The sequence below is a fragment of the Palaemon carinicauda genome, chromosome 18 (genome assembly GCF_036898095.1).
Source record: "Palaemon carinicauda isolate YSFRI2023 chromosome 18, ASM3689809v2, whole genome shotgun sequence".
Lineage (NCBI taxonomy): Eukaryota > Metazoa > Arthropoda > Malacostraca > Decapoda > Palaemonidae > Palaemon > Palaemon carinicauda.
In genome coordinates this window covers 28425454-28448493 of record NC_090742.1, presented here as the reverse complement: position 1 = coordinate 28448493, position 23040 = coordinate 28425454, and the positions used below count along the sequence as shown (strand labels likewise).

General features: G+C 41.2%; 1 protein-coding gene across 9 annotated transcripts in view; it reads left to right on the top strand.

Moving 5' to 3' along the window:
* The first annotated feature begins 955 nt into the window (after nucleotides 1-955).
* LOC137657737 (tubulin-specific chaperone C-like) overlaps nucleotides 956-23040 on the top strand; it is a 129296-nt gene continuing 107211 nt past the window's right edge. For 7 of the 9 annotated variants that reach the window (XR_011047196.1, XR_011047194.1, XR_011047195.1 and 4 more), the window contains exon 1: nucleotides 1047-1205. The gene's annotated coding sequence lies outside the window, so the exon portion shown is untranslated. Of the gene's footprint in view, nucleotides 1206-23040 lie in introns of all 9 variants that reach the window. The other 2 variants (XM_068392199.1, XM_068392200.1) reach the window with 2 other exon arrangements.

The following is a 23040-nucleotide window of genomic DNA, read 5'->3' as shown; positions in this document are numbered from 1 at the left end:
CCTATTCACGACCATTTTGCATTATTGATAAATTTCTGAAACTATGATAGAACTGAAAATTCGTTGTTGTGTTCACAAGACAACGTTGTTTAAGAAAAAAAAAATATTAAGGAATCAATATAGCAGGCGTCAACTCCCTCCCCCAAATACAACGCATCGAGTGACAATTCCCACAGAATTGTCAAATTCATTGTATTTAAAAGAATAGATTAAGACATTATATGATCACGGCAAATCCCGTGTACAATGAAATATCAAAATAGGGATCATGGATACTGATATAGATAATTTCTCACCTCTCCACGGCCCTATCCTTTATATTACGCCCTCATATGTACAAATGGCGTTCATTTGTAGAGAAGGCCTTCCTTAGGAATGAAACACCGCTGATCCTAATAAGATACAAACTAGAAATATCCTATCAGGCTTCCATATAAGTTTATTAAGTATATTAGTTACCGAATTTTATAGTCAAAACCGCAACAGAGGTAACTAAATTGAAGATCGCAAGGGATGATCATTTTTTTTTTCTTTTTTAAGGCAACGTTTTTACGTCAATAAATTTGTTAAGGAAACTTTCAGTTTCAATATCCATCCTAGACAATAAAAGTTTTCGTGTAATGCGAAATATTGCGCTGAAACTTTTATCTTTTAGGATGATTTAAGAAGGATATACTAAAATGAATAATTTTCTCTTATATATGAGAGTGATTTATTTACAGCTTAAAGATTAGAAAATTTATCAAGGTGGATGTGATAAATATCTGAGATATATTACATACGTTTTTATATATTAAAGACCCAACTAGAAAATACTACTAGTTTTTATGGTAGCAAACGAAAATTGGATTTCAATTGTGCTTATCATCAGGAAGATTCCAGGTACTTCCCTAAAGTCTATAGTCAACTGAAATAAAAGATAATATAAATTAAGAATGATATTAAATATACAAGCAGTGGATTGAACCTTCTTAGAATTTGTGAATAATTGTGTATTTTCCCTGGTTACCAGGGCAGCAGACGAAGTTTGTTTTGTCCAGACGTCAAATTCGGGTCGCCAGGAAGAAGATCGGAATCCATCCGTGAATCAACACTGCGTCAAGTGAGTCAGCCACTTACGTATTACACATTTGATTACGATTTACTCTATCTTGCAAGTGCCCAACTTTGCAACATATTCGTAAAATTCAACGTGTATAAACCAGGTGAGGTTGCCTGAACTGATGTTGTGTAGTTTTAGTTGAAATATTTGACTTTTCATTTACAACCAGATGTACAGCAGTTATGATAGATTCTCTTAGGTAACAAATACTGTGTTTTGTGTAGTGTTACCCTACACCAAGGTAAGGTGTAAAGTTATAGAATAGTAAACTAATTATTGCGGAGAGTATGAGAGTGGCACATGATGTCTTTAATGTTGGTTTGAACGTTAATGACAAGGGTAATTAGCGGAAAAAGAAACTCATAATTTTTTAGTTATGGTAGGTCGACTACCATAACTAGAAAAACTAGGTTTCTGGTTAGAACATTTTCTAATATAAAAAAAAAAATTGTATTACAGGAAAACTCATTTTCTTCGAAAAGGACATTTATTAATGGGGCTAATACTTTTTACTTTTACGGGTTTATTTCTCGCCCTCCATCAAACACAAGGTCTGTTCAGGCGGGCCTTGGTGTGTGAAAAAATAATTTCTTTCCAGTGTATATTTTGCTCCGTAACGTTATCAGTTATTTCGCTAGCATTTGTATTCAGGCTTAATAGTTTTCACTTTCTAAAAAGATAAGTCTTCAGGTTTTTCTTGAAAGCTGCCACATTATTGCTATTCTTGACATCGAGTGGAAGGTCGTTAAAGAGTCTCGGTGTAGCATAACTGAACGTTCTTCCTCCTATTGCATGATTCACACTAATTTCGAATAGTCTATGTGGGTCATCAGCATGTCTAACTCTTACAGCGGCGCTGGTAGCTTCAGGGTAGCGGACCAAGCAATCACGAAGATATTTAGGCTTATCACTTGTAAGGGCTTTGTGAGTCAACAAGCAAATGGTAAATCTATACAATAGCTCCTCCAGAAAGTTATCGGGGTGTATGTACGATAGCGGCCACCTGTATGTATTAGTACAGCTAACATGGAATACGGCAGTGTAAGGGGGGGTCGCATGGGGCGTCAGCCCACCCTCGTTAGGTAAGTAGGTAAGGACACGGCATGTAGGTTAGGTTAGGGGGGAAATTTTAGGTTAGTTTATATTCATTTTAATCAATATGTGAGGAACTGGCCGCTGATATACAAAGGCTCCAAGTTATCAAATTTAAGTACTTTCACCAAAAAGAGGGAAGTCCGAGGTTACGTTTGATATATAGATCTAAGCAGCGCTAGGTCTATAAGGGGTTTAAAAATCAAAATTAAATTTGACCCTCCAGAAAAAAAACCAAGTCCCTTGACTTCATAACTCTCAAATTCCTCTTGAGACTGAGCTCTCGTTTGTACGTTAAAAAAACATAGATCGTCATTATTACATCATCGACTGTATTCGGTAAAGTTTTACTGTATTACAGATTGTCATTTTGCTTAGAAAATATGTTTTCCTGTAGTAAATAACATGATTTGAACGAATTTGACCATCATTTCAACCGAAAATAAACAGAACAACCAATTCGACTAACTATAAGTAGCCGAACTAGTTGCTGTTATTTCGGATGAAATGAAGGTCCAGTAAAATCATACCCTGTATTCTAAGTAGCAAGACGTCACCCAAACGTCAGAGTTTTTAACCAATGATGATTATCCACATTTCACTAAGGGCTAGCATATTAACAAAACTAGGGGTGAATGTACGATAGCGGTTACCTGTATGTATTATTATCTCCAACTTAGAATACGGCAGTGTAAGGAAGGGGGCCGTTAGCCCTCCCTTTAGGTAAGTAGGTAAGGACACGGCTTGTAGATTAGGTTAGGGGGGGAAGGTTTAGGTTTGTTGATGTCCATTTTTAATCGGTGTGTGAGGAACTGGCCGCTGATATACAAAGGCTCCCAAAACTAGAGTCACGTGACCTGAATACCCAATCAGGCGAGTTTTACTAGGAAACTGAACACTTTTCACACACTATCCACCGCTAATTTTTCAGTCTTTTGAGAGCTATGGAGGCGTGTCAACCTTCAACTTGTGGTGCTGTTTCTCGTTTATCATCTACTTTAACATCAATTTCTGTGGATTTTCTTACAAGTTCTTGTCTCAATTGTTATTTAAATTTTAAAGATTTTGTTTTGCAATATTGTGGTAACATCAAAAGAATGATAAAGTACTGCCAAGATTACAATGTTGTTAAAAGTAAAGTGACACTATTTGCCCCACCTGTGGTTCTAAGTGCTGACTTGATATTAACAAAAATGCGTTGTTTTTACATAACCATTTTTAAGGGAACTTGTTTTGAAAAGTATTATTCAGATATAGAATCTTTGTTTCTTGTATATACAGTAATTATATTGGTGTTAAACTTAGTTATACATTTGTTGAAAATTAATTAAGAATTTCTCACAAAACTATAAATGATTGGTGCTCATTCATTCGTGAGGTTATTGTGGATAGGGTATTGTGTCAGAAAGGTAAGATTGGTAGCCCAGGTAAAACTGTTAAAATCAATGAGAGCAATTTTGGAAGGCAAAAATATAATGTAGGCAGAGTAGCGACAGGCCAGTGGGTGTTTGGGGGGATTTGCAGGGAGAATAGAGATTTCTTTCCTGTTCCTGTAAAAAAGTACTGTTGGAAGGGATACGATTGCTTAAATGAGGAGGGATTTCTTCACTTAAGAGTCATCCACTCTTTGAACTTTGTGGACCCGCACACTGGAGCTCATACCAATACTATTGAGAGGTGGTGGCGGGATTTAAAGAATCTGTTGCCTAAATACGGTCGTTGAAAGGATCAGTTTATTGGATACTTGGCTCTTGCCTATTTTAGATTACATTTTAAAGTATTGGATCATAGGCTCCATGCATTCTTAAAGATGGCAGCTCGCTTGTATCCTGCAACCTATTAAGTACACAAAGGGTTTTAGGCTGTCTTATATTTAATATGGCTGTGCAAGGGAGGGTCGAAGGTGGGCTTCGCTCCCCCTGCTAGTTAAGGAAACTGCTACTAGGTTAGGTTAGGTGGTATGTTTAGGTTAGCATTTAATATGGCTGTGTAAGGGGGGGTAGCAGATGGGGCAAAGCCCCCCACTTAATCCCCGCTGGGTAAGGATACGGCTGCTAGGTTAGGTTAGGTGGTATGTTTGGGTTAGCTGGTGGCCTTGTTTATAGGTAATTCTACATGTGCCATTATTCGTATGTGAAAACGGACTCTTTAACGCATTCCCCACCCAAAAATCCTGGTTTCCCACTGGGGGTCCCCTAAGACTGGAAAGGTTAACAAATAAGGTAAAAATATTGATCCTCATCAGAAAAGGGTCAGCTTATAATAAAGCAATAAGTAATTCATCTGAAAATTTTGTATAGAATTACCCTAACAAATATTGAGATAAACCTTGATAATTATAATTTTACCTCCGCTACTTATAGTCATCTAAACCGTTGGGAACACCTTAAGTATGACCATGCTGTTCTTATTTTATGTTATTGATACTTTTTGAAATTTGGTAAATTTTATTAGTAAGTGGGTCGACTACTCTAACTCAAAAACCTTAGTTTCTGCCAGATAATAGTTATCAAAAATGTTCAAAACACAGAAGCCTATGTAGAACATCAGGCCTTTCATTTTCTCACAGGGAGTTTGTAGCAGTTGTACTATATATACCCCTTACTTGATTACGTGTATTTACGGGGATGTTGGTACACAAAATTATAACTTTTTGAATCACATATTCGTCATTGCTCTCGGTAAAATTATAGAACAATACAGGACAACATTTCAAACATCTTTTCCTTCAGTCAATAGTCTGCTTTCAACGAATTTGAACTTTATTTCCACTAGAAATAAGCCGTTTTACCGTTATGGACCCCCCCCCCTTCTTAACGGCCACAGGTGGGAACCTTGGACTTTAGGTGTGAAAGAAAGGACCAAACATGATTATTTAACACTTTCGAGATTTTTAAAAGGCCACAGAACCTACTAAAAGTAAATTGCAAATAGATCCTTACTTATATAATATATATATATATATATATATATATATATATATATATATATATATATATATATACAGTGGAACCTCTACATCCGAATTTTCCAACATCCGAAGTAAAATTCGAGCAAATTTTTGACTCTACACCCGAATTTTATTTCGACACACGAAGTAAGCAATTTTCGTCGTACCGGATGTATCCGAATTTTTCGACATGCGAAGTACAATTCGAACACGTTCCTACTCTACACCCGAATTTTTTTTTCGACGCCCGAAGTAAACAATACTCGTATGCGTAGTCGGTGCTCATAGCGCCTGATGTGTTTTTTATTTCCGCCAATAGAAGGCAGCACTTCAACCTCGGAGGGACCCTCAATTAGCGTGGCTTGGGTCAGTCCTCTGTTCTCGTTGGCTTTATGTGGTTGTGCCCTGTGCGTTCTGCTATTAATTGTGTTTTAATCGTGATTTTTTACGTTCATCCTTTTACGGTATTTTACGAAAATCATGGGTCCTAAAAGGCTTAGTTTCGCAAGTGGTAGTGGTAGTGGTGAGAAAAGGAATAAGGGAATGCTTTCTTTAGAAGTAAAGCAAGGAATTATTGAAAAGCATGAGTGAACTTGCAATTAGTTCCGCGCAAATAAAAGAGGTGTTAGGAAAATATCAAGATGTGGTCGACTTCATCGACAAATACCATCCAAAGAAATTGCAGGTTTGTCGTGTAGTTGCGCAGTTTGATGATGTTTCCCTAACTTATTTTCGAAACATTCTGAAAAGCTGTACCAAGCAACTTTCTATCGATAGCTTCTTTAAAAAAACTACGAAGCGAACTCGTGATGAAGAGGAAGGAAGTGGTTCAAAGAAAACAGCAAAGAGTGAAGAGAAAAAAATTCAATCAATTTTAAGTGTAGAGAGTGAAAGTGATTAAAATTAATTATCAAAAAGAAAAAAAGAAAATATAAAAAAAATATAAATTATAAAAAAAAAAAATAAGCTAAGTTATGTTAAAGTTCACTTAGTGTAAGTTAGAATAAGTTACGGTAGTGTATGTTTATCGTAGTTAACCTCTCTACCTCCTCGCCGCCCGTCCGTCTCCTCTCTGCGTAGCAAGACTAACAACACCTGCGCTGGAGTTTTTAAGGTAAAGTGACGCTAAAAGCCCGTTTCTTATTTATCATTTTTTGCTAATTCTTCTTATTTACATGTCTATTCTTCTTATTTACACGTCTATTATCTAATTTAGTGTTCATTATTCTCATGGGAAAATTATGTGTAGTAGTTTATTAAGAAGTTATCATAGGTTTTTGGGCTCAACCACGGATTAATCCTATTTCAATGTATTCTTATGGGAAAATTCGTTTCGACATCCAAACATTTTCTACATCCGAAGTTGGTTCTGGAACGGATTAAATTCGTATGTAGAGGTTCCACTGTATATATATATATATATATATATATATATATATATATATATATATATATATATATATATATATATATATATATATATATATATATACTGTATATATATATATATATCTATGTGTGTGTGTATATACTGTATATATATCCTGGTATATGTATATATATATATATATATATATATATATATATATATATCATTCATATTTACTCTCTCTCTCTCTCTCTCTCTCTCTCTCTCTCTCTCTCTCTCTCTCTCTCTCTCTCTATATATATATATATATATATATATATATATAGAGGCTTTATAATCAAGCATCACAGATCTAAAAACTATAAAATACTGTATCGTGCATTGGTAACATGAAAGAAACTCCGGTTAATGTTATGCGATTCAACTCACAGTACAAGTAAATAAAATATGAGAGAAGTATTTCAAATAAAACTTGGAAATCATATGCTGATTGGTAAAAGATAGATCAAGTAATAATTGTGTCTTTTAGCAAATTTAAAATATCCATCGGTAGAATGCCTTAATAATAGGGGAGTTTTGATCAGCTGATTGAATGTATTCAATGCATGAGAATATAATTCCCTGTTTTTAATTATAAATACGATTGTAAAATGTGAATATTACATGCATTATTATTGGATACAGTTAAGTGAGACAAAAGTTTAATCAAAATCCAGTTTATTTCAAATATAGCTGTAATTTTTTACCCCAGTAAATGGATATACATTGTGCAGAGAGAGCTAGGACCATCTGGGTGTAGAGATAGGTAGTGGCACGCAGCGCTGGAGCGCAGTCTATTTTAAATCATCGCCCATCTTAAACTTTATCGCAATTTTTATGAGAATTTTAATTTAATAGGTATTGCATTGTTCTTGGCCATCACAATGCTCTTGCCAACTATTAGAAATCAAATTCTTAATGTTGGGTAAACAATCATCACAAAGAATTATTTTTTTTCTCTTTTCATTGGCCGGAATAAACCGAAACCGCGATTAACGAGGCCCGACTGTACTGTATTCCAGTAATAGCGGAGTTCCTTGTATACCTTCGGGAGGAAAAGCTCCTTTCAGTCTTGGCAGTGAAAGGCTATCGCAAGCCTTGAGCCTAGCCTTTAAGCTGAAAAGAGTGAATATTTCCTCTTCGTTGGAGCTTTCTTTACTCCTACGGAGTTATTAGATAATTTGTCCTCAGTCAGAGATTATGCCTCTTCCTTGGAACGTGGTTTGCGTCTTGAGATCCTTAAAAGGACCTCCTGAAAACCATTACGCCATGGTATTGACAGAAATCTCCCTTTGAAGATGGCATTCCTGCTCACTTTAGCCTTGGCAGAGAGAGTCAGTGAACTACATGGCCTCTAGTGTGACAATGCCCATCTGAGGGGATGGGGGAGAGTGACACTCGGCTTCATCCCTGAGTTTATTGCTAAGACTCAAAATCCCGGAGTGCTTGGCCATAGATTCGGTCTCTTTCAGATTGCGAGTCTTTGTTCCGTAACCAATGATCAAGGTTAGTTGTTACTATGCCCAGTGAGGAGTTTGAGATGCTATCTTATATGCACTGCAGCAACATGGCCCTGACTAACACCTGTTTGTTAGCTCAGGGAGAGTAAAGAAGAGATTCAGCAAGTAGTTGAAAGAGCTTTGGCTCCCGATCTTCCTCAGGCTTGTCGTCCTAGAGCCCATGAGGTCAGCTGAATCAGCACTTCCCTGGCATTCAAAAGCAACTTCTCTGTGTTACAAATTCTTCAAGCAAGCGTGTGGAAGAGACAGACCACCTTCACAGACCATTATTTAAAAGACATGACCCACAGGAGACTCGATACGTTCCTGTGGTGGCTGCTCAACAAGTGGTTTAAGATACCTCAGGCTCCTTGATGGACAAGTAGCAGTTGGTTGAGGGCATTGATTACCCGGGTTAAGACGGGGATGAATGAGTAGAATGTTTGGCTTTCCTTTCTTCCTCTTCCCCTCTCTTGGGGTACAGCACCATGGGTCCCTTTGCTAGGTGACTTCAACGTCTGCAGGTAATTATCACTTCCCTTGTGTAGCCTAGTATAAGTTATAAAATTTTTATACTGTCCACGTCCCCATTGCTTTCTTCGAGGGAGCAATTGGATACGTTTTGTTTTCCTATATAAACTCAGCTGTTAATACAAGACAACAACCTCCATTACACTGCATTGCACAGGCAGCTATTATACTCACTTTGTATATTTTAGTGAGGTGTCAGAGTTTTCCCTAGACCAAAGTCATATACAGTACTGTACTAGGTAAAACCGGGTCAATGTCCATGCCAGATCTAGGACTTCCACCCACCTAAGAGTTAGTCAACCATCTAAATAATGGAAAGTTGTTAGTATGGTACAAATTCGGAGATCATTTGTATTTTTCCTCAACTATTACGAACCTGGAGTTATATATATAAATTGGCCCGCCATCACCTGTCCCCCAGAAGTCCTGCCTGCAATCAAAAGTGACGTCTCTCACTGCTGCAAAATATATATAAGGGCGACTGGGTACCCCCAGCCTACCCGCTCAAGCAGTTGGGCAGGGTTACCACCTCGCAATTAAAATGTAATCGCTACCTTCCAGCTACGCTGATAGATAATCCACTTAAGTAACTCCAGGTTTGTATTAGTTAGGGAAAAATACAAATTATCTCCGAATTTGTCATGCTTGTATCGTTAGGATTAATACAAATTATCTCTGAATTTGTCATTTTGTCATGTTAGTAATTGTGTTGATATTGGTATTAAAAGTGAAGGAGGCGTATTTTTAAAGTTTGCTTTTCAGAGAAATACTCTATTAATTGACTGGGAAAAGATATATTAGATTAATTGACTGTCTCATCTCCCCACACACATTTCATCTTAATGGTTGTTTGTTCTTGCACAAATATAAACCCTTTGCTATTTATAGGGGTATTACTTTTGGTGAAGCTGAAAGACAAGCTATAATAATTTTGGTGAGGGATAACTACCCCAACCGCTATTTAGCGGGTGGGAGGGATAGCTGCCGCTTACTCACACACCTGGACTGATCAACCACTTTTCTTTCTGGCTCGTTAGAGGACGGTCATACTGCCGCTCTCTCCCCCAAAGACTACTACCTTACTACCGCTCTCCCTCCTTCTCATACCGCCAAACCTCACGGTTTGCGCGACCCGGAGTTTACTCTGAAAGCTCTATGGTTGATTTCCCCCCCCCCCCAGGTTTGGTCATCCAATCCATGCTCGCTCCTTTTGTTTACTGAGGAACCACCGTCAGTCTTGCTACTGCCTGGATGGAAGCACGCCAGAAAGAATTTTTAGATTCCAGTTCAATTCTTTCTGGCAGGTTTTGCCTGCATTAGAAGGTAGTTTTTTCTTACTAGCGAGAAGGCGTTCGATGGCAACCTAATACGAGAAAGCGGTCGATTGCAACCGCTTGCGAACCTGCCAAATGTATTATTTTTGGTGAGCAAACCCTCACATAATAAGGCTACACCCATTTTTGGAAACACGTTCCTGAGAAGTTTACAAAACTTCGACAGGCGTTATTTAAAACTCCATAAAAGACCATAAGATCTTCTGTGGTGCATGCGCTCTCTCCACAAAATCGCAAGGTCATTGCCACAAACATGGTTTCTATCGAGTGTTTGAGTCAGCCGCATACTGTCATTGTGCTCCTGGGCACAAAGAATTCTCATTTTACACAATAGGCTTCAGAGACTTTTTATTCATTTTACCCTTATAGGGTTATTGTCTCAAAGCTTTCAGTCCCAAGGGAGCAGTGCTAGCTTACATTTTCAAATGATACCAACAAACGTTGTCATCTTTTCATTACCAACGGAGGGATGATCGCTACAATAACAGTACGTTTTGTTTGTGTGCATATGCACTCACATCTTTAAAAAATACTACAGCTATTCGACGATCAAAAATAGCTTGGGCAATAATGTTGTGATTCGTCGCACATACATTATTCCCTCAACCGGGCTTAATGCCGTTTTCTAACGTTTACCCCTAGGCAAAGATTACACATGCGCTACAGCAGATGGCCAAGTACATATGCGGGCAAGCAATCCTTTTGCGTAAAAGGGCTAGAGACCATCTGACAATTAGAACTCTTCTAATAAATTGTAATGGTTATATCCCTTACGGAAAACCAGGTTATACTGTACATTACATGTCTACCCTCCTGTAACCAAAGATACAGTACTGCATATGCGATCTACCTTCATAGGCACTTCCTTCCTTTCTTTCCTATCAAAGTCATTTTTTTCAATATTTAACTTAGCCGGTGATTATATAGCTGCAACTCTGTTGCCCGACAGACAACTCTACGGTAAAAACTCGCCAGCGATCGCTACACAGGTTGCGGGTGTGCCCAACAGCGCCATCTGTCGTCCAGATACCCAGTACTCAATGTAAACAAAGACTCAATTTTCTCTCTGTCGAGCTATCGACAAGACGTACTTACTCGCTGTTGCTAAACTGGAGTTTTTTTCACAACTAATTGGTGAAGTACTTTATTCTAGTTTTGAGCTTTCGCTATGCAGGTGTTTTATCTTCATCTTAAATCTTGAACTCGTTTTGGATAGATTTAATTATGGTGACAAAGAGAGTATGGACTTTCTTTCACTTTTAAATGGCCGACCCTGCCCTTAGACGGAAGTGTGTTTAGGCTTTTAGTAATTATCTTATCACGTTATAGATTTTCCTCTATATATTTTATATCTCTCCGCCTTTATTAGGCCTCTTCGATTAACTTTCCATTTATTATAAACATATAAAAATAATTTTAATGTTTTGTTTATATAGACCTTTCCTGAGAGTAGGCGGTCCTAACTTGGAAACCGAAGTTAATCAACGTTGAGCCCTTTATATCGTAATTAGCTTTTAAAGAGCTAAGGATTTAAAACTTTTTAAATGTAATATTTTATGAAAGAATTTCTTTGATAGTCTTCGTACTGTTTTCAAAGATGAACTAACGTTTAGTTTATTTATGCTACGCAGTTGTTGACGTTCAGGACGTTCAACATGCGCTCTATCGTTACGATAGAGAGAGAGTGTATCACGGTTTCACTTTGCAGTAAGAGTAAATCGATTCTGACGTTTTGTTCATTCTTTCTTAGCTTAAATGTTTTAAATTCTATTTTAAAGGAACTTTTTATTTGAAAAACCTTTGTTTTTTCCTTTAGTCAAATAACATGTTTTTTTGACGAAATATAATTGGGCTCTTCTCTTAGGTGCGAAATCAAGAGAGAGAGAGATAGAGACGGAGGGAGAGAGAGGAGAGAAAACGTTCCGTTCAAGCGGGTAACGTTGTTCTCGAGTTACTCTCGTCCCTAGTCGCTGTACGGGGAGGAAGGATAAAACGTTTTTAGTTTTTTATTCTCGTCCCCAGGCTATGTGCGGTGAGAGATTGAAAACGTAGTTATATGAACTAGTGTTTAGTCTCTTTCCCAGCCACTGATTTTTTTTATCTTAAAATATGTTTTCTGTTTTTTGCTGGTATTAATGAGCTTGCATTATACGACTGATTTCGCAATTACTACCTTTTAATGAAGGGTAGAATTGCGTATTTCAGGTAGAAATCAGTAAAAGTTTCGATTTCAGTGAAATAAGTGCAAAACAGAAAATCGAAGTGATAAAGTGATATGCGCAAAGTGTTACAGTGTTGCGTCCGAGGGTTCGTCTGTTCGTGCCTGTCGTTCACCTAGTCCGGGACCTCTTGCATGCTCCCAAGCCCAGGAGAGAAGTAATGTCAAACGACTTATGGGTTCGAGAGGCCTTGACCAACGAACAGACGTTTTCCCTCTATGGTATCGGGTGTATCTTACCAAGATCTCCCCTACCATAAGACGAGAGAGACGTTGTTTCTCGTCATCCGAAGGCTTTTCGCATAAGAAACCTGTCACAAGGTTTCGAAGCCCTTAAGCGAAAGTCAGTCCTTTCAGGACAGGTCCAGCATCCTGGTTACAACCATTAGGACAGCTCTGACCCTATGCAGTCATCGGATAACTGCTCGCCGCCTAACAAAAGCGTAACACAGACTCCGAGAGTCTTTTTTTGTAGGCAAAGTGTTGCGGTCACAGACGTTACCCTCGTCTCTTACCACAACCATTTCCGTTGATCCTTAATGGGTTGTATGGCAAGACATGCAGTATATGCTTGCCTCCCTTATGGAAGACTATTCTGCCGATTAGTCCGTTGAGTCTAGCCGTTTATCTCATCGATATCCTGGCTTTCAGCCAACCTAACGTTCCTTTGTGCTTACTGTTGACGTTGGCGTAGCTTAGTCACGTCAGTCAGGTTGTTTAGAACCACACTCGATGCGGTCTCGTGTAGTTTTTCAGCCGCATTTGGACGTTAGGCCACTTGCTGATGCTCCTGTTGACGTTCAAGACGTTCACTAACAATCGGAGTTGACTTGTTTTGACGCTGTGCGTCAACCTCCGCATTCTAGAGTTGTTTTGACTGCTCAGTCTAGGCAGTCAAAGCAGTCTCGAGTGGACGCTGTGTGTCCTCACGCACCTGTTGTGGTTGACAGTTCAGTTGTTGACAGTTCACAGACTGTCAAGCAGTTACATGACGTTGCGTTCTGGTCCGCTACTAATGCACCAGTGCGTGTGGACTCTGCTTGTAAAGCATTGCCACCACGATAGGTCTCTCCCTTGCTTGAGACTCAGCTTTTATCGGACAAGGTTCCTGTAGATGAGGAAGTTGCTGTTCCCCCTCCTACTGATATTCCCTTGAGGACTCTGTCAGATGGAGAGGAGCCTAAAGCTGCTTAGCCACCTATGGACTTTAATTAAATCATGATGAGTTTTTTAAGGATCTTTGTCCGGATCTTTTTGTAACTGCTGCTCCTCGTTCGCCTAAACGTCAGAGCTTACACTAGGCCTAGCTACTTCGAAGCCGTTGTTTTTAAGCTAGTGCGCTCTCGCTCTCCTAGAGAGCTTTACGTTGGCTAGGCGACTGGTTTTTCACCAGGAGGAGTTTGGGGGATACAGCCTTTGCTTTCCCTTCTTTTAAACTGGTTTATAGAGCGAGAGTCTGATATGACACGAGAGAAGTTCTCGGCTTGGGAGTTCATGCCTCTGCCCAGATAACTTCTCAATTCTCGTAGACTCTCCCTGGCGCCTGGCCAGGAGACGCTCCAAGTTGTTTACAGGTCAACTTCACAGCTGTTTTCGAGCCTTTGAAGTTTTGCTGTACAATTATGTCATGCATAACAAGGCTTTCAGGGATGGTAAACGGTACCGCCTCAGTCGCTAACCCCGTCTGTTGCCACACCTGCTCCCGTAGACCCTAAATGGGCTTTGCTGCAAGACATGCGGTCCAAGCTTGCGTCCTTGATAGAGGACTTTAATGCGGAGAAGGTTGCTACCGAACCTTCTGGCCAACAACCTTCCAACCTGTCGGTTGTGCGCCCTGTTGACGCTGAGGTAACCTACTCGCGTCTGCCAGTTGAGGTGGTTCCTCCACCGATGCGACCCAGTGTGGGTTGCCAGCCGCACGTTGACGTTAAGCGACGCTTGGAGGTGGTTGTTGACGTTCAGGACGTTCAACAACCAGCAGAGGTGACTTGTTTTGACGCAGTGCGTCAACCTCAGCAACCCGGTAGGGTGTTGACTGCACAACCCAGACGGTCTAGACAGTCTCGGGTTGACGCTGTGCTTCCTCGCGCACCCATGGTTGTTGACAGTTCACAGACTGTGCAGCAGTTCCATGATGTTGCGTCCGGCTCCGTCACGCATCCACCAGTGCGACCGGACTCAGCGAGCCAGACGTTGCCCACTCCGTTGCCGTTTCCTCATCAGTTTTCGGATGAGGAACCCTCTGATGAGGACGTTGCTGAACAACAAGACGATCAGCCCCCAGAATAGATCAAGCCCTGCTATCCATCCAGAAGATGCTGAAGAAGGAACGCTGCTCAGTCAGGCTGTGGATGAGTCTGGTAGGGACGCTGTCATCCGTGGAACAATTTGTGTCACTAGGAAGACTACACCTCCGTCCTCTTCAACACCATCTAGCTTTTCACTGGAAAAAGGACAAGACGCCAGAAGCGGTCTCGATCCCGGTTTCCAAAAAGATAAAGTCTTGTCTGACTTGGTGGAAGGACAATATCAACCTAAGAGAGGGTCTTCCCCTGGCTGTTCAGACTCCCAACCACGTTCTCTTCTCGGACGCATCGGACGTGGGCTGGGGCGCGACACTAGACGGTCGGGAATGCTCAGGACTGTGGAACTCGAGTCAGAGGAGCATGCATATCAACTGCAAGGAGCTGTTGGCAGTACATCTGGCCTTGAAAAGCTTCAAGTCTCTCCTTCGAGGCAAAGTGGTGGAAGTTAACTCGGACATCACCACGGCCTTGGCGTACATCTCCAAACAAGGAGGTACCCACTCACTGACGTTGTACGAGATCACAAGGGACCTGCTCATCTGGTCAAAAGGTCAAGACATCTCCCTAGTAACGAGGTTCATCCAAGGCGACTTGAACGTCATAGCAGATTGTCTCAGTCGGAAAGGGCAAGTAATTCCAACCGAATGGACCCTCCACAAGGATGTGTGCAAGAGACTTTGGGCCACTTGGGGTAAAACCATCCATAGATCTCTTTGCAACCTCGCTGACCAAGAGGCTTCCAATCTATTGCTCTCCAGTCCCGGACCCAGCAGCAATACATATAGATGCTTTCCTCCTAGATTGGTCACATCTGGATCTCTACGCATTCCCACCGTTCAAGATTGTCAACAAGGTACTGCAGAAGTTCGCCTCTCACGAAGGGACAAGGTTGACGTTAGTTGCTTCCCTCTGGCCCGCGAGAGAATGGTTCACCGAGATACTTCGATGGTTAGTAGACGTTCCCAGTAGTCTTCCTCTAAAGGTAGACCTTCTACGTCAGCCACACGTAAAGAAGGTACTCCAAAGCCTCCACGCTCTTCGTCTGACTGCCTTCAGACTATCGAAAGACTCTCGAGAGCTAGAGGCTTTTCGAAGGAAGTAGCCAGTGCGATTGCTAGAGCAAGGAGAGCGTCTTCCATTAGAGTCTACCAATCGAAGTGGGAAGTCTTCCGAGACTGGTGCAAGTCAGTTTCTGTATCCTCGACCAGTACCTCTGTAGCTCAAATAGCTGTTTTTCTCTTATACCTGAGAAAAGGACGATCCCTTTCAGCTCCCACTATCAAGACCTACAGAAGCATGTTGGCATCGGTCTTCCGGCATAGAGGCTTAGATCTTTCCAAACATAAAGATCTGCAAGACCTCCTTAAGTCTTTTGAGACCACCAAGGAGCGTCGTTTGGCTACCCCTGGATGGAATTTAGACGTGGTACTAAGATTCTTCATGTCAGACAGGTTGGAGCCGTTACAATCAGCCTCCCTGAAAGATCTCACTCTTAAGACTCTTTTCCTGGTATGCTTAGCCTCGGCTAAAAGAGTCAGTGAGATTCATGCCTTCAGCAAGAACATAGGATTTTCGTCAGAAAAAGCCACTTGTTCGCTACAACTTGGTTTTCTAGCCAAAAATGAGCTGCCTTCTCGGCCTTGGCCTAAATCTTTTGATATCCCCAGCTTATCGGAGATCGTAGGCAATGAACTAGAAAGAGTCTTATGCCCTGTTAGAGCTCTTAAGTTCTATTTAAAGCGTACTAAACCTTTACAAGGCCAATCTGAAGCTTTATGGTGTTCAGTTAAGAAACCATCCTTGCCTTTGTCAAAGAATGCTTGGTCAGACTTTATCAGATTGTTAATACGAGAAGCTCATTCACATCTGAGTGAGGAAGACCGAACTTTGCTTAAGGTGAAGACGCACGAAGTTAGAGCTGTAACAACTTCCGTGGCCTTTAAGCAAAATATATCTCTGCAAAGTATAATGGACGCAACCTATTGGAGAAGCAAGTCAGTGTTCGCGTCATTTTACTTGAAAGATGTCCAGTCTCTTTACAAGAACTGCTACACACTGGGACCATTCGTAGCAGCGAGTGCAGTAGTGGGTGAGGGCTCAACCACTACAATTCCCTAATTCCATACCCTTTTAATCTTTCTCTTGAAATGTTTTTATTGTTGTTTTTTGGGTTGTCCGGAAGGCTAAGAAGCCTTTCGCATCCTGGTTGATTTGGCGGGTGGTCAAAGTCATTTCTTGAGAGCGCCTAGATTAGGGGTTTTGATGAGGTCCTGTTGTATGGGTTGCAACCCTTGATACTTCAGATCCTAGGGGTCGATCAGCATCCTAAGAGGATCGCGAGGCTCCGTAAGGAAGACGTACTTAAAAGGCAGAGAAATTGTTCAAGTCGACTTCCTTACCAGGTACCTATTTATTTTGTTTTTGTTATTTTGATAACTTCTAAAATGAAATAAAAACTCTTAGCTCATAAAAGTGTAAACATATATTGCTGGTCTCTACCCACCCCCCTGGGTGTGAATCAGCTATATAATCACCGGCTAAGTTAAATATTGAAAAATGTTATTTTGATAATAAAATAAATTTTTGAATATACTTACCCGGTGATTATAAATTAAAGGACCCTCCCTTCCTCCCCAATAGAGACGCAGTGGGACGAGGAGAAAATTGAGTCTTTGTTTACATTGAGTACTGGGTATCTGGACGACAGATGGCGCTGTTGGGCACACCCGCAACCTGTGTAACGATCGCTGGCGAGTTTTTACCGTAGAGTTGTCTGTCGGGCAACAAAGTTGCAGCTATATAATCACCGGGTAAGTATATTCAAAAATTTATTTTATTATCAAAATAACATTTTTTTCTTTTTCTTTTTTTTTTATTAAGAAATACCTAGACCCAAAACTTCTCATAAGCGCATCCGTTCCCTAGAAGGGAATATTCAATATTTATGCCAGTTTTTACCGATCAGAGACAAAGAAATACAAACTGTTTTCGTCTTGTTTAAGAAAGAGGAAATCTCGGTTATGAATGTTTTCAACATTCTCTAACCGAGTTCCGGACACGACTATAATGAGGGCTACACCCGTATCTACGTCTTGGTTACTGGTCCATAGATAGACTTACGCACATATTACCTGTCCAACAATAGATTGAAGATACATCTCAATCTTATCCTTTGGGAGTAGTCGGGTGCGTTAGGTAGTTACCGACCTGTCTCTTGTCCGAAAAGTGATCTCTAATGAGATACGCTGTTATGACATAATCAGTACTGGTTACTTGGTTTACTGATTTGTATCATTCCTACTTGGCCAACCCCCCACTAGATTGGTGGCAGTTGGAGGGAGGACAGGATCCCCCCCCCTTTGTAGCAGAAGCGTGCAATTGGTTGCATGTGTTGACGTCAACTGGAGATATTCTCTTGCTACGCAATCTCTTGACCCATTGGAATGAACCGAGGAGCATTGACTCTCATTTGAGAGCCACAGCCACTTGCTCCACTCGAGGAAACTTGCTATTACTTAGGGGAGGGAAACAGTCACAATCCCGGTGTATTGTTGACCATCCTGCTGGGTAATTGGTTGACCAGGTAGTCCAGTGCCCTTCCCATTTTCCGATGATCGGAAGGGGGAAAAATTTCCTCATGGGTCCAACAGCAAGCGATTCTCTGGACACACTGGTTCATCTAAGGTCAGAAGAACCGATGGACCTCAGTTGGTGGGTGGTAGACAAGAAGCTCTGCATAGAGGTCAATCTTCTTGTCCCCCCCTGGAACTGATACTCTTTTAGGATGCATCAAAAGAAGGTGGGGGTCTCATATGCCGTTGGTCCGAATCAAAAAGGTACAAGTATATTTAAGGTAGTAGGTTTCCCAGGGCACCAGCCACCTGTTTAGATACTACCACTAGAGAGTTATGGGATCCTTTGACTGGCCAGACAATACTACATTGGATCCTTTTCTCTAGTTATGGTTCAGTTTCCCTTGGCCTACACATGCATCGAATAGTCTGGCCTATTCTTTACAGACTCCCATCTGTCCTCATACACCTGACAACACTTAGATTACCAAACAATTCTTCTTTGCTCAAGGGGGTAATTACTGCACTATAATTGTTCAGTGGCTACTTTCCTCTTGGTAAGGGTAGAAGAGACTTTAGCTATGGTAAGCAGCTCTTCTAGGAGAAGGACACTCCAAAATCAAACCGTTGCTCTCCAGTCTTGGGTTGGGCCATAGCCTAGAGCCTCTGTACTATGGTTTTCCACTGTCTTGGGTTAAAATTCTCTTGCTTGAGGGTACACTCAGGCACCCTACTCTTGTTTTGTTAAAGTTTTATAGTTTATATAGGAAATATTAATTTTAATGTTACTGTTCTTAAAATATTTTATTTTTCTTTGTTTTCTTTCCTCACTTGGTTATTTTCCCTGTTGGAGCCCTTAGGCTTATAGCATTATGCTTTTCCAACTAGGGATGTAGCTTAGCAAGTAATAATAATAATAAGGATAATAATAATAATAGTCATGATGATGATTATGACAATGATACTACCAGTCATACCTCTCTTCACGAAAGAATCTGCTTACGAAATTTTCACGCTGTGAAACGGGATGCGAATATTTTTATGACTCACTTTGCAAAAAATGTTTCATTTTAAGAAAAGAGATTGGCTAGCCAGGCCGAGAATAACATAGTCACCCATTGAAAATAGTTGAAGAAAATAGGTTTACACAAGAGAAAATGTAGCTGTAGTCTATAGTAGGAGTAACAATAACAGTACAGTACATATGGTACTATATATTTTGTTTATATACAGTATTGTACTGTATGTATTGTACTATTTATCCATTTATTATCACATTATATTCTGATAACTACCTAATTTATAGGTATTAACAGTTAGTTTAGGTATATTGAATGGTTCAAATGTATTTGGCTGTACAGTATTTCATTGTGGTTATACTATAGCTTTATTTTTTTAAGATTTAATGTGGGGTTTTGTAGGGTTTGGAACGAATTAGGCGTTTTACATGCAAAATGTGACTCACAACACGAAGAAATCACTTTACGAAAGCCACTCCAGAATGAATGAATTTCATGTTGTGAGGCATTACTTTAATCATAATAATAATAATAATATAGATCTCTTAGAAAATCATAATAATAATAATAATATAGATCTCTTAGAAAACCATCTAGCAGTAGAAATACTCAGATGGACAGAAGACAGCTAGGTGTCCCTATCCACTCGCGTCATTCCTGGCAACAGGAATGTGCTTGCAAACAATTAAAGCAGAGCAACTCAGATAGTGGGCTCCAAGTGTCTTTGAATCATCTAGTAGCCAACAAAGTCTTAACTTTTGTGTTGTTTCCCCAACTGTGAACCTGTTCGCAATGGCTCAGAACTTCAGGCTCCCTCTCTACTGTTCCCTAGTCCCTCACCCCCAGGCTCTTGGGCAAGATGCATTCCAACAACGGTGGGACAGCATAGTTGTGTTTGTATTTCCCCCGTTCTGTCTAATAAGAAAGTCCTCAGCCAAGTCAGGATAAGCAAGAACTTATCAGTGACTCCAATAGTTCTGCTATGGCATTACTCAGAATGGTTCCCTGACCTTCTGCAACTCCCGACAGAGCTTCCAAGGAAACTTCCTCTACGACACAATCTACTCAAGCAGCCACATGCCCACATCATCCTCAAAGCCGTAGCCTTGTTTCGACTTCATGCCTAGAAACTGTCCAGTACCTCCTCTCTCGGAGAGACTTTTTGCAACGAGTTGCGGAAAGGATTCCTAGACATATCAGGCACTTTTCAGCGTCAGTCGTCCTGGTGAAGTGGTCGGTTTTTTTGTGACTAGTGTCAGGGAAGGGGTATCCCTCCCCTCGATACCTCTGTTCTAACAATAGTGGAGTTCCTGGTATACCTTTCGGAGGAAATGTTTCTCTCAGTTTTGGCGGTCAAAGGCTACCTCTCAGCTTTAGGTCTCACCTTTAAACTGAAAGGAATGGATATTTCCTCGTCGTTGGAATGACTTGTCCCCAGTCGGAACTTAGACCTCCTTCTTGGAATGTGGTTCGGGTCCTTCAGTCTGAAGGGTCCTCCTTACAGACCGTTGGACCAGGCAACAGATCTCCATCTTACATGGAAGACGGTGTTCCTACTCGCTTTGGCTTCTACCAAAAGAGTTGCAGGATCTATCTTTTAACGTCTCCCACTCAAGGAGATGGGGGAGAAGTAGTACTCAGCTTTGTCCCTGATTTCATTGTTAAGACTCAAAATCCTGGTGTGCTGAACCCTAGGTTTGGCCCATTCTGGATTGAGAGTTCTTTCTGTAACTGAAGATCCAGACCAACTGGTACTTCGCCCAGTCAGGAGTCTGAGGTGTTACCTTAAAAGAACGGCAGCAGCTTGCCCCCATGTGCCAGCACTTTTTGTCACCACAGGGAAGGTCAAGAGGAAGATCACAAGGAATACCTTTTCCTCCTGGATTCGGAAGGTAATCGAGTTTGTTCTCAATTCAGACCCTCCCCCTTCCGAACGATCCAGAGCTCATGGACATCAGGGGCATTGCAACGTCCCTGGCATTCAAGAAATACTACTCTGTGGCCCAGGTACTGCAAGTTGGCATGTGGAAGCGTCAGGTGACCTTCACCGCCCACTACTTGCAAGATGTAACCCACAGGAACATGGAGATATTTTCCATTGGGCCTCTGGTGGCTACACAACAAGTGGTCTATACACCTCAAGCTCCTTAATGTACAAGTAGCAGAGGGTTGAGGCTGAGGCTACCCGGGTTAGTCTGGGGTGAATGGGTTAGAATGACTGGCTCCTTTCTTTCGCCGTTTTCCCTCTGGGGAATTAGCTCCTTGGTACTCGGCACAGCTCACCTCACCTCTCTGCAGGTAAGATCCACTTCCCTTTTGTATCTTAAGTATAGAACTTATACTTGTTGTGTCCCCAATACTCGTACAAGGTATGGTATTGGGTAAAGTCTGAGGACTCGTATCTTTATGCCTTGAGTTCCTGTTTGTTAACCCTTTTACCCCCAATGGACGTACTGGTACGTTTCACAAAAGTCATCCCCTCACCCCCATGGATGTACCAGTACATCCTTGCAAAAAACTGCTATTTACATTTTTTTGCATATTTTTGATAACTTTATGAGAAACTGCAGGCCTTTTCCAAAATAATGAGACCAACCTGACCTCTCTATGATGAAAATTAAGGCTGTTAGCGCAATTTAAAAAAAATATATTGCAAAATGTGCTTGTAAAAGAAAACGCCTGAGGGTTAAGGGTTGGAAAGTTCCAAATAGCTCTTACCCGCCAGTAAAAGGGTTAAAGACCAGCTGCATTGCTAGTATCACAAACACACAGCTTCTGCTGGTTGCTAATAGTGCATACACTAATTGCAGCACTTCATTATAGGGAGGGTACTGTTCCTACTACACTTGAACGTGCATCGAGAAAGAGAGAACCCTTGGTCAAATCAAGGCCAATTGGTGAGGACTTCTTCCCTCCTAAGAGTGAGTCACCCCTAGAAATAGTGAAGGGTTTGTATTTGTGCAGGAACAAATGACAAATTTGTGAAATAATATTGCAGATGTGGATCAGGCCCTCGAGGATGTTTCTGATGACGATGATAATCCTGCCGATGCTGTGGGAGATTACAAAGTTCTCTCTCGCTCCCTTCTTGAACTTTTTGGAGAGGAATTCCAACCTGCTGCCCCTCAATCTCCGCAGTCCCAATTTAACAGAAAGAAGGCCAAGAAACAGTCGGCCTTCATCAAGATGAAGCTGTCTATCTCCGCAAAGAAGGCTCTCTCGAAGATTGATGACTGGATGATGGAGCGGAGACAAACAGTTAAGACTTCCTTCTCGTTTCCACCAGCTCGTCTTGCTTCAAGAGCGGGTATGTGGTATGCAACTGGAGAACCTTTGGGTCTGGGAGTGCCTTCCTCCTCCAAGGGTGACTTCTCTGGTTTAGTGGACTCTGCTAGAAGGCATGCTCTCAACTCAGCCAAGGTCATGTGGTCAATGTCGGAGCTGGATCATCTCGTCAAAGGTATTTTTAGAGCCTTTGAGGTTTTTAGTTTCCTAGACTGGTCGCTTGGGACTCTCGCAAGGAAAACTGAACAGATGGATGGATCTAGGGACCTTACGAGCATTATGTCCTGTATGGATAAGGCCCTCAGAGATGGGGCGAATGAGTTGGCTGCTCTGTTCTCAGCTGGGGTCCTAAAGAAGAGAGCTCTGCTTTGCTCTTTTGCTTCTAGGTCTGTTACCAATGCTCAAAAGTCTGAGCTTCTTTACGCCCCCCTCTCTCAACATCTTTTTCCCGAGTCTCTGGCTAATGACATTACGCGTTCTCTGGCCCAAAAAGCCACCCAAGACCTTTTATCTCGTTCTGCTCGTAAGCCCTTTGCAGCCCCTCCTTCTTCTTTGAAACGGGAGGAAAGGAGATTCCAGCAGCCCTTTCGGGGCAGGACTACTTCAAGATCAGATTTTAGAGGGAGAAGGCAAGATTCAGGACCAAGATCTACCAGGGGTTCTTTCAGACCTCGCTCCAGGAAATGAAGTTCGTCTCCTCCAGACGGTAGGCGCAAGACTGTCA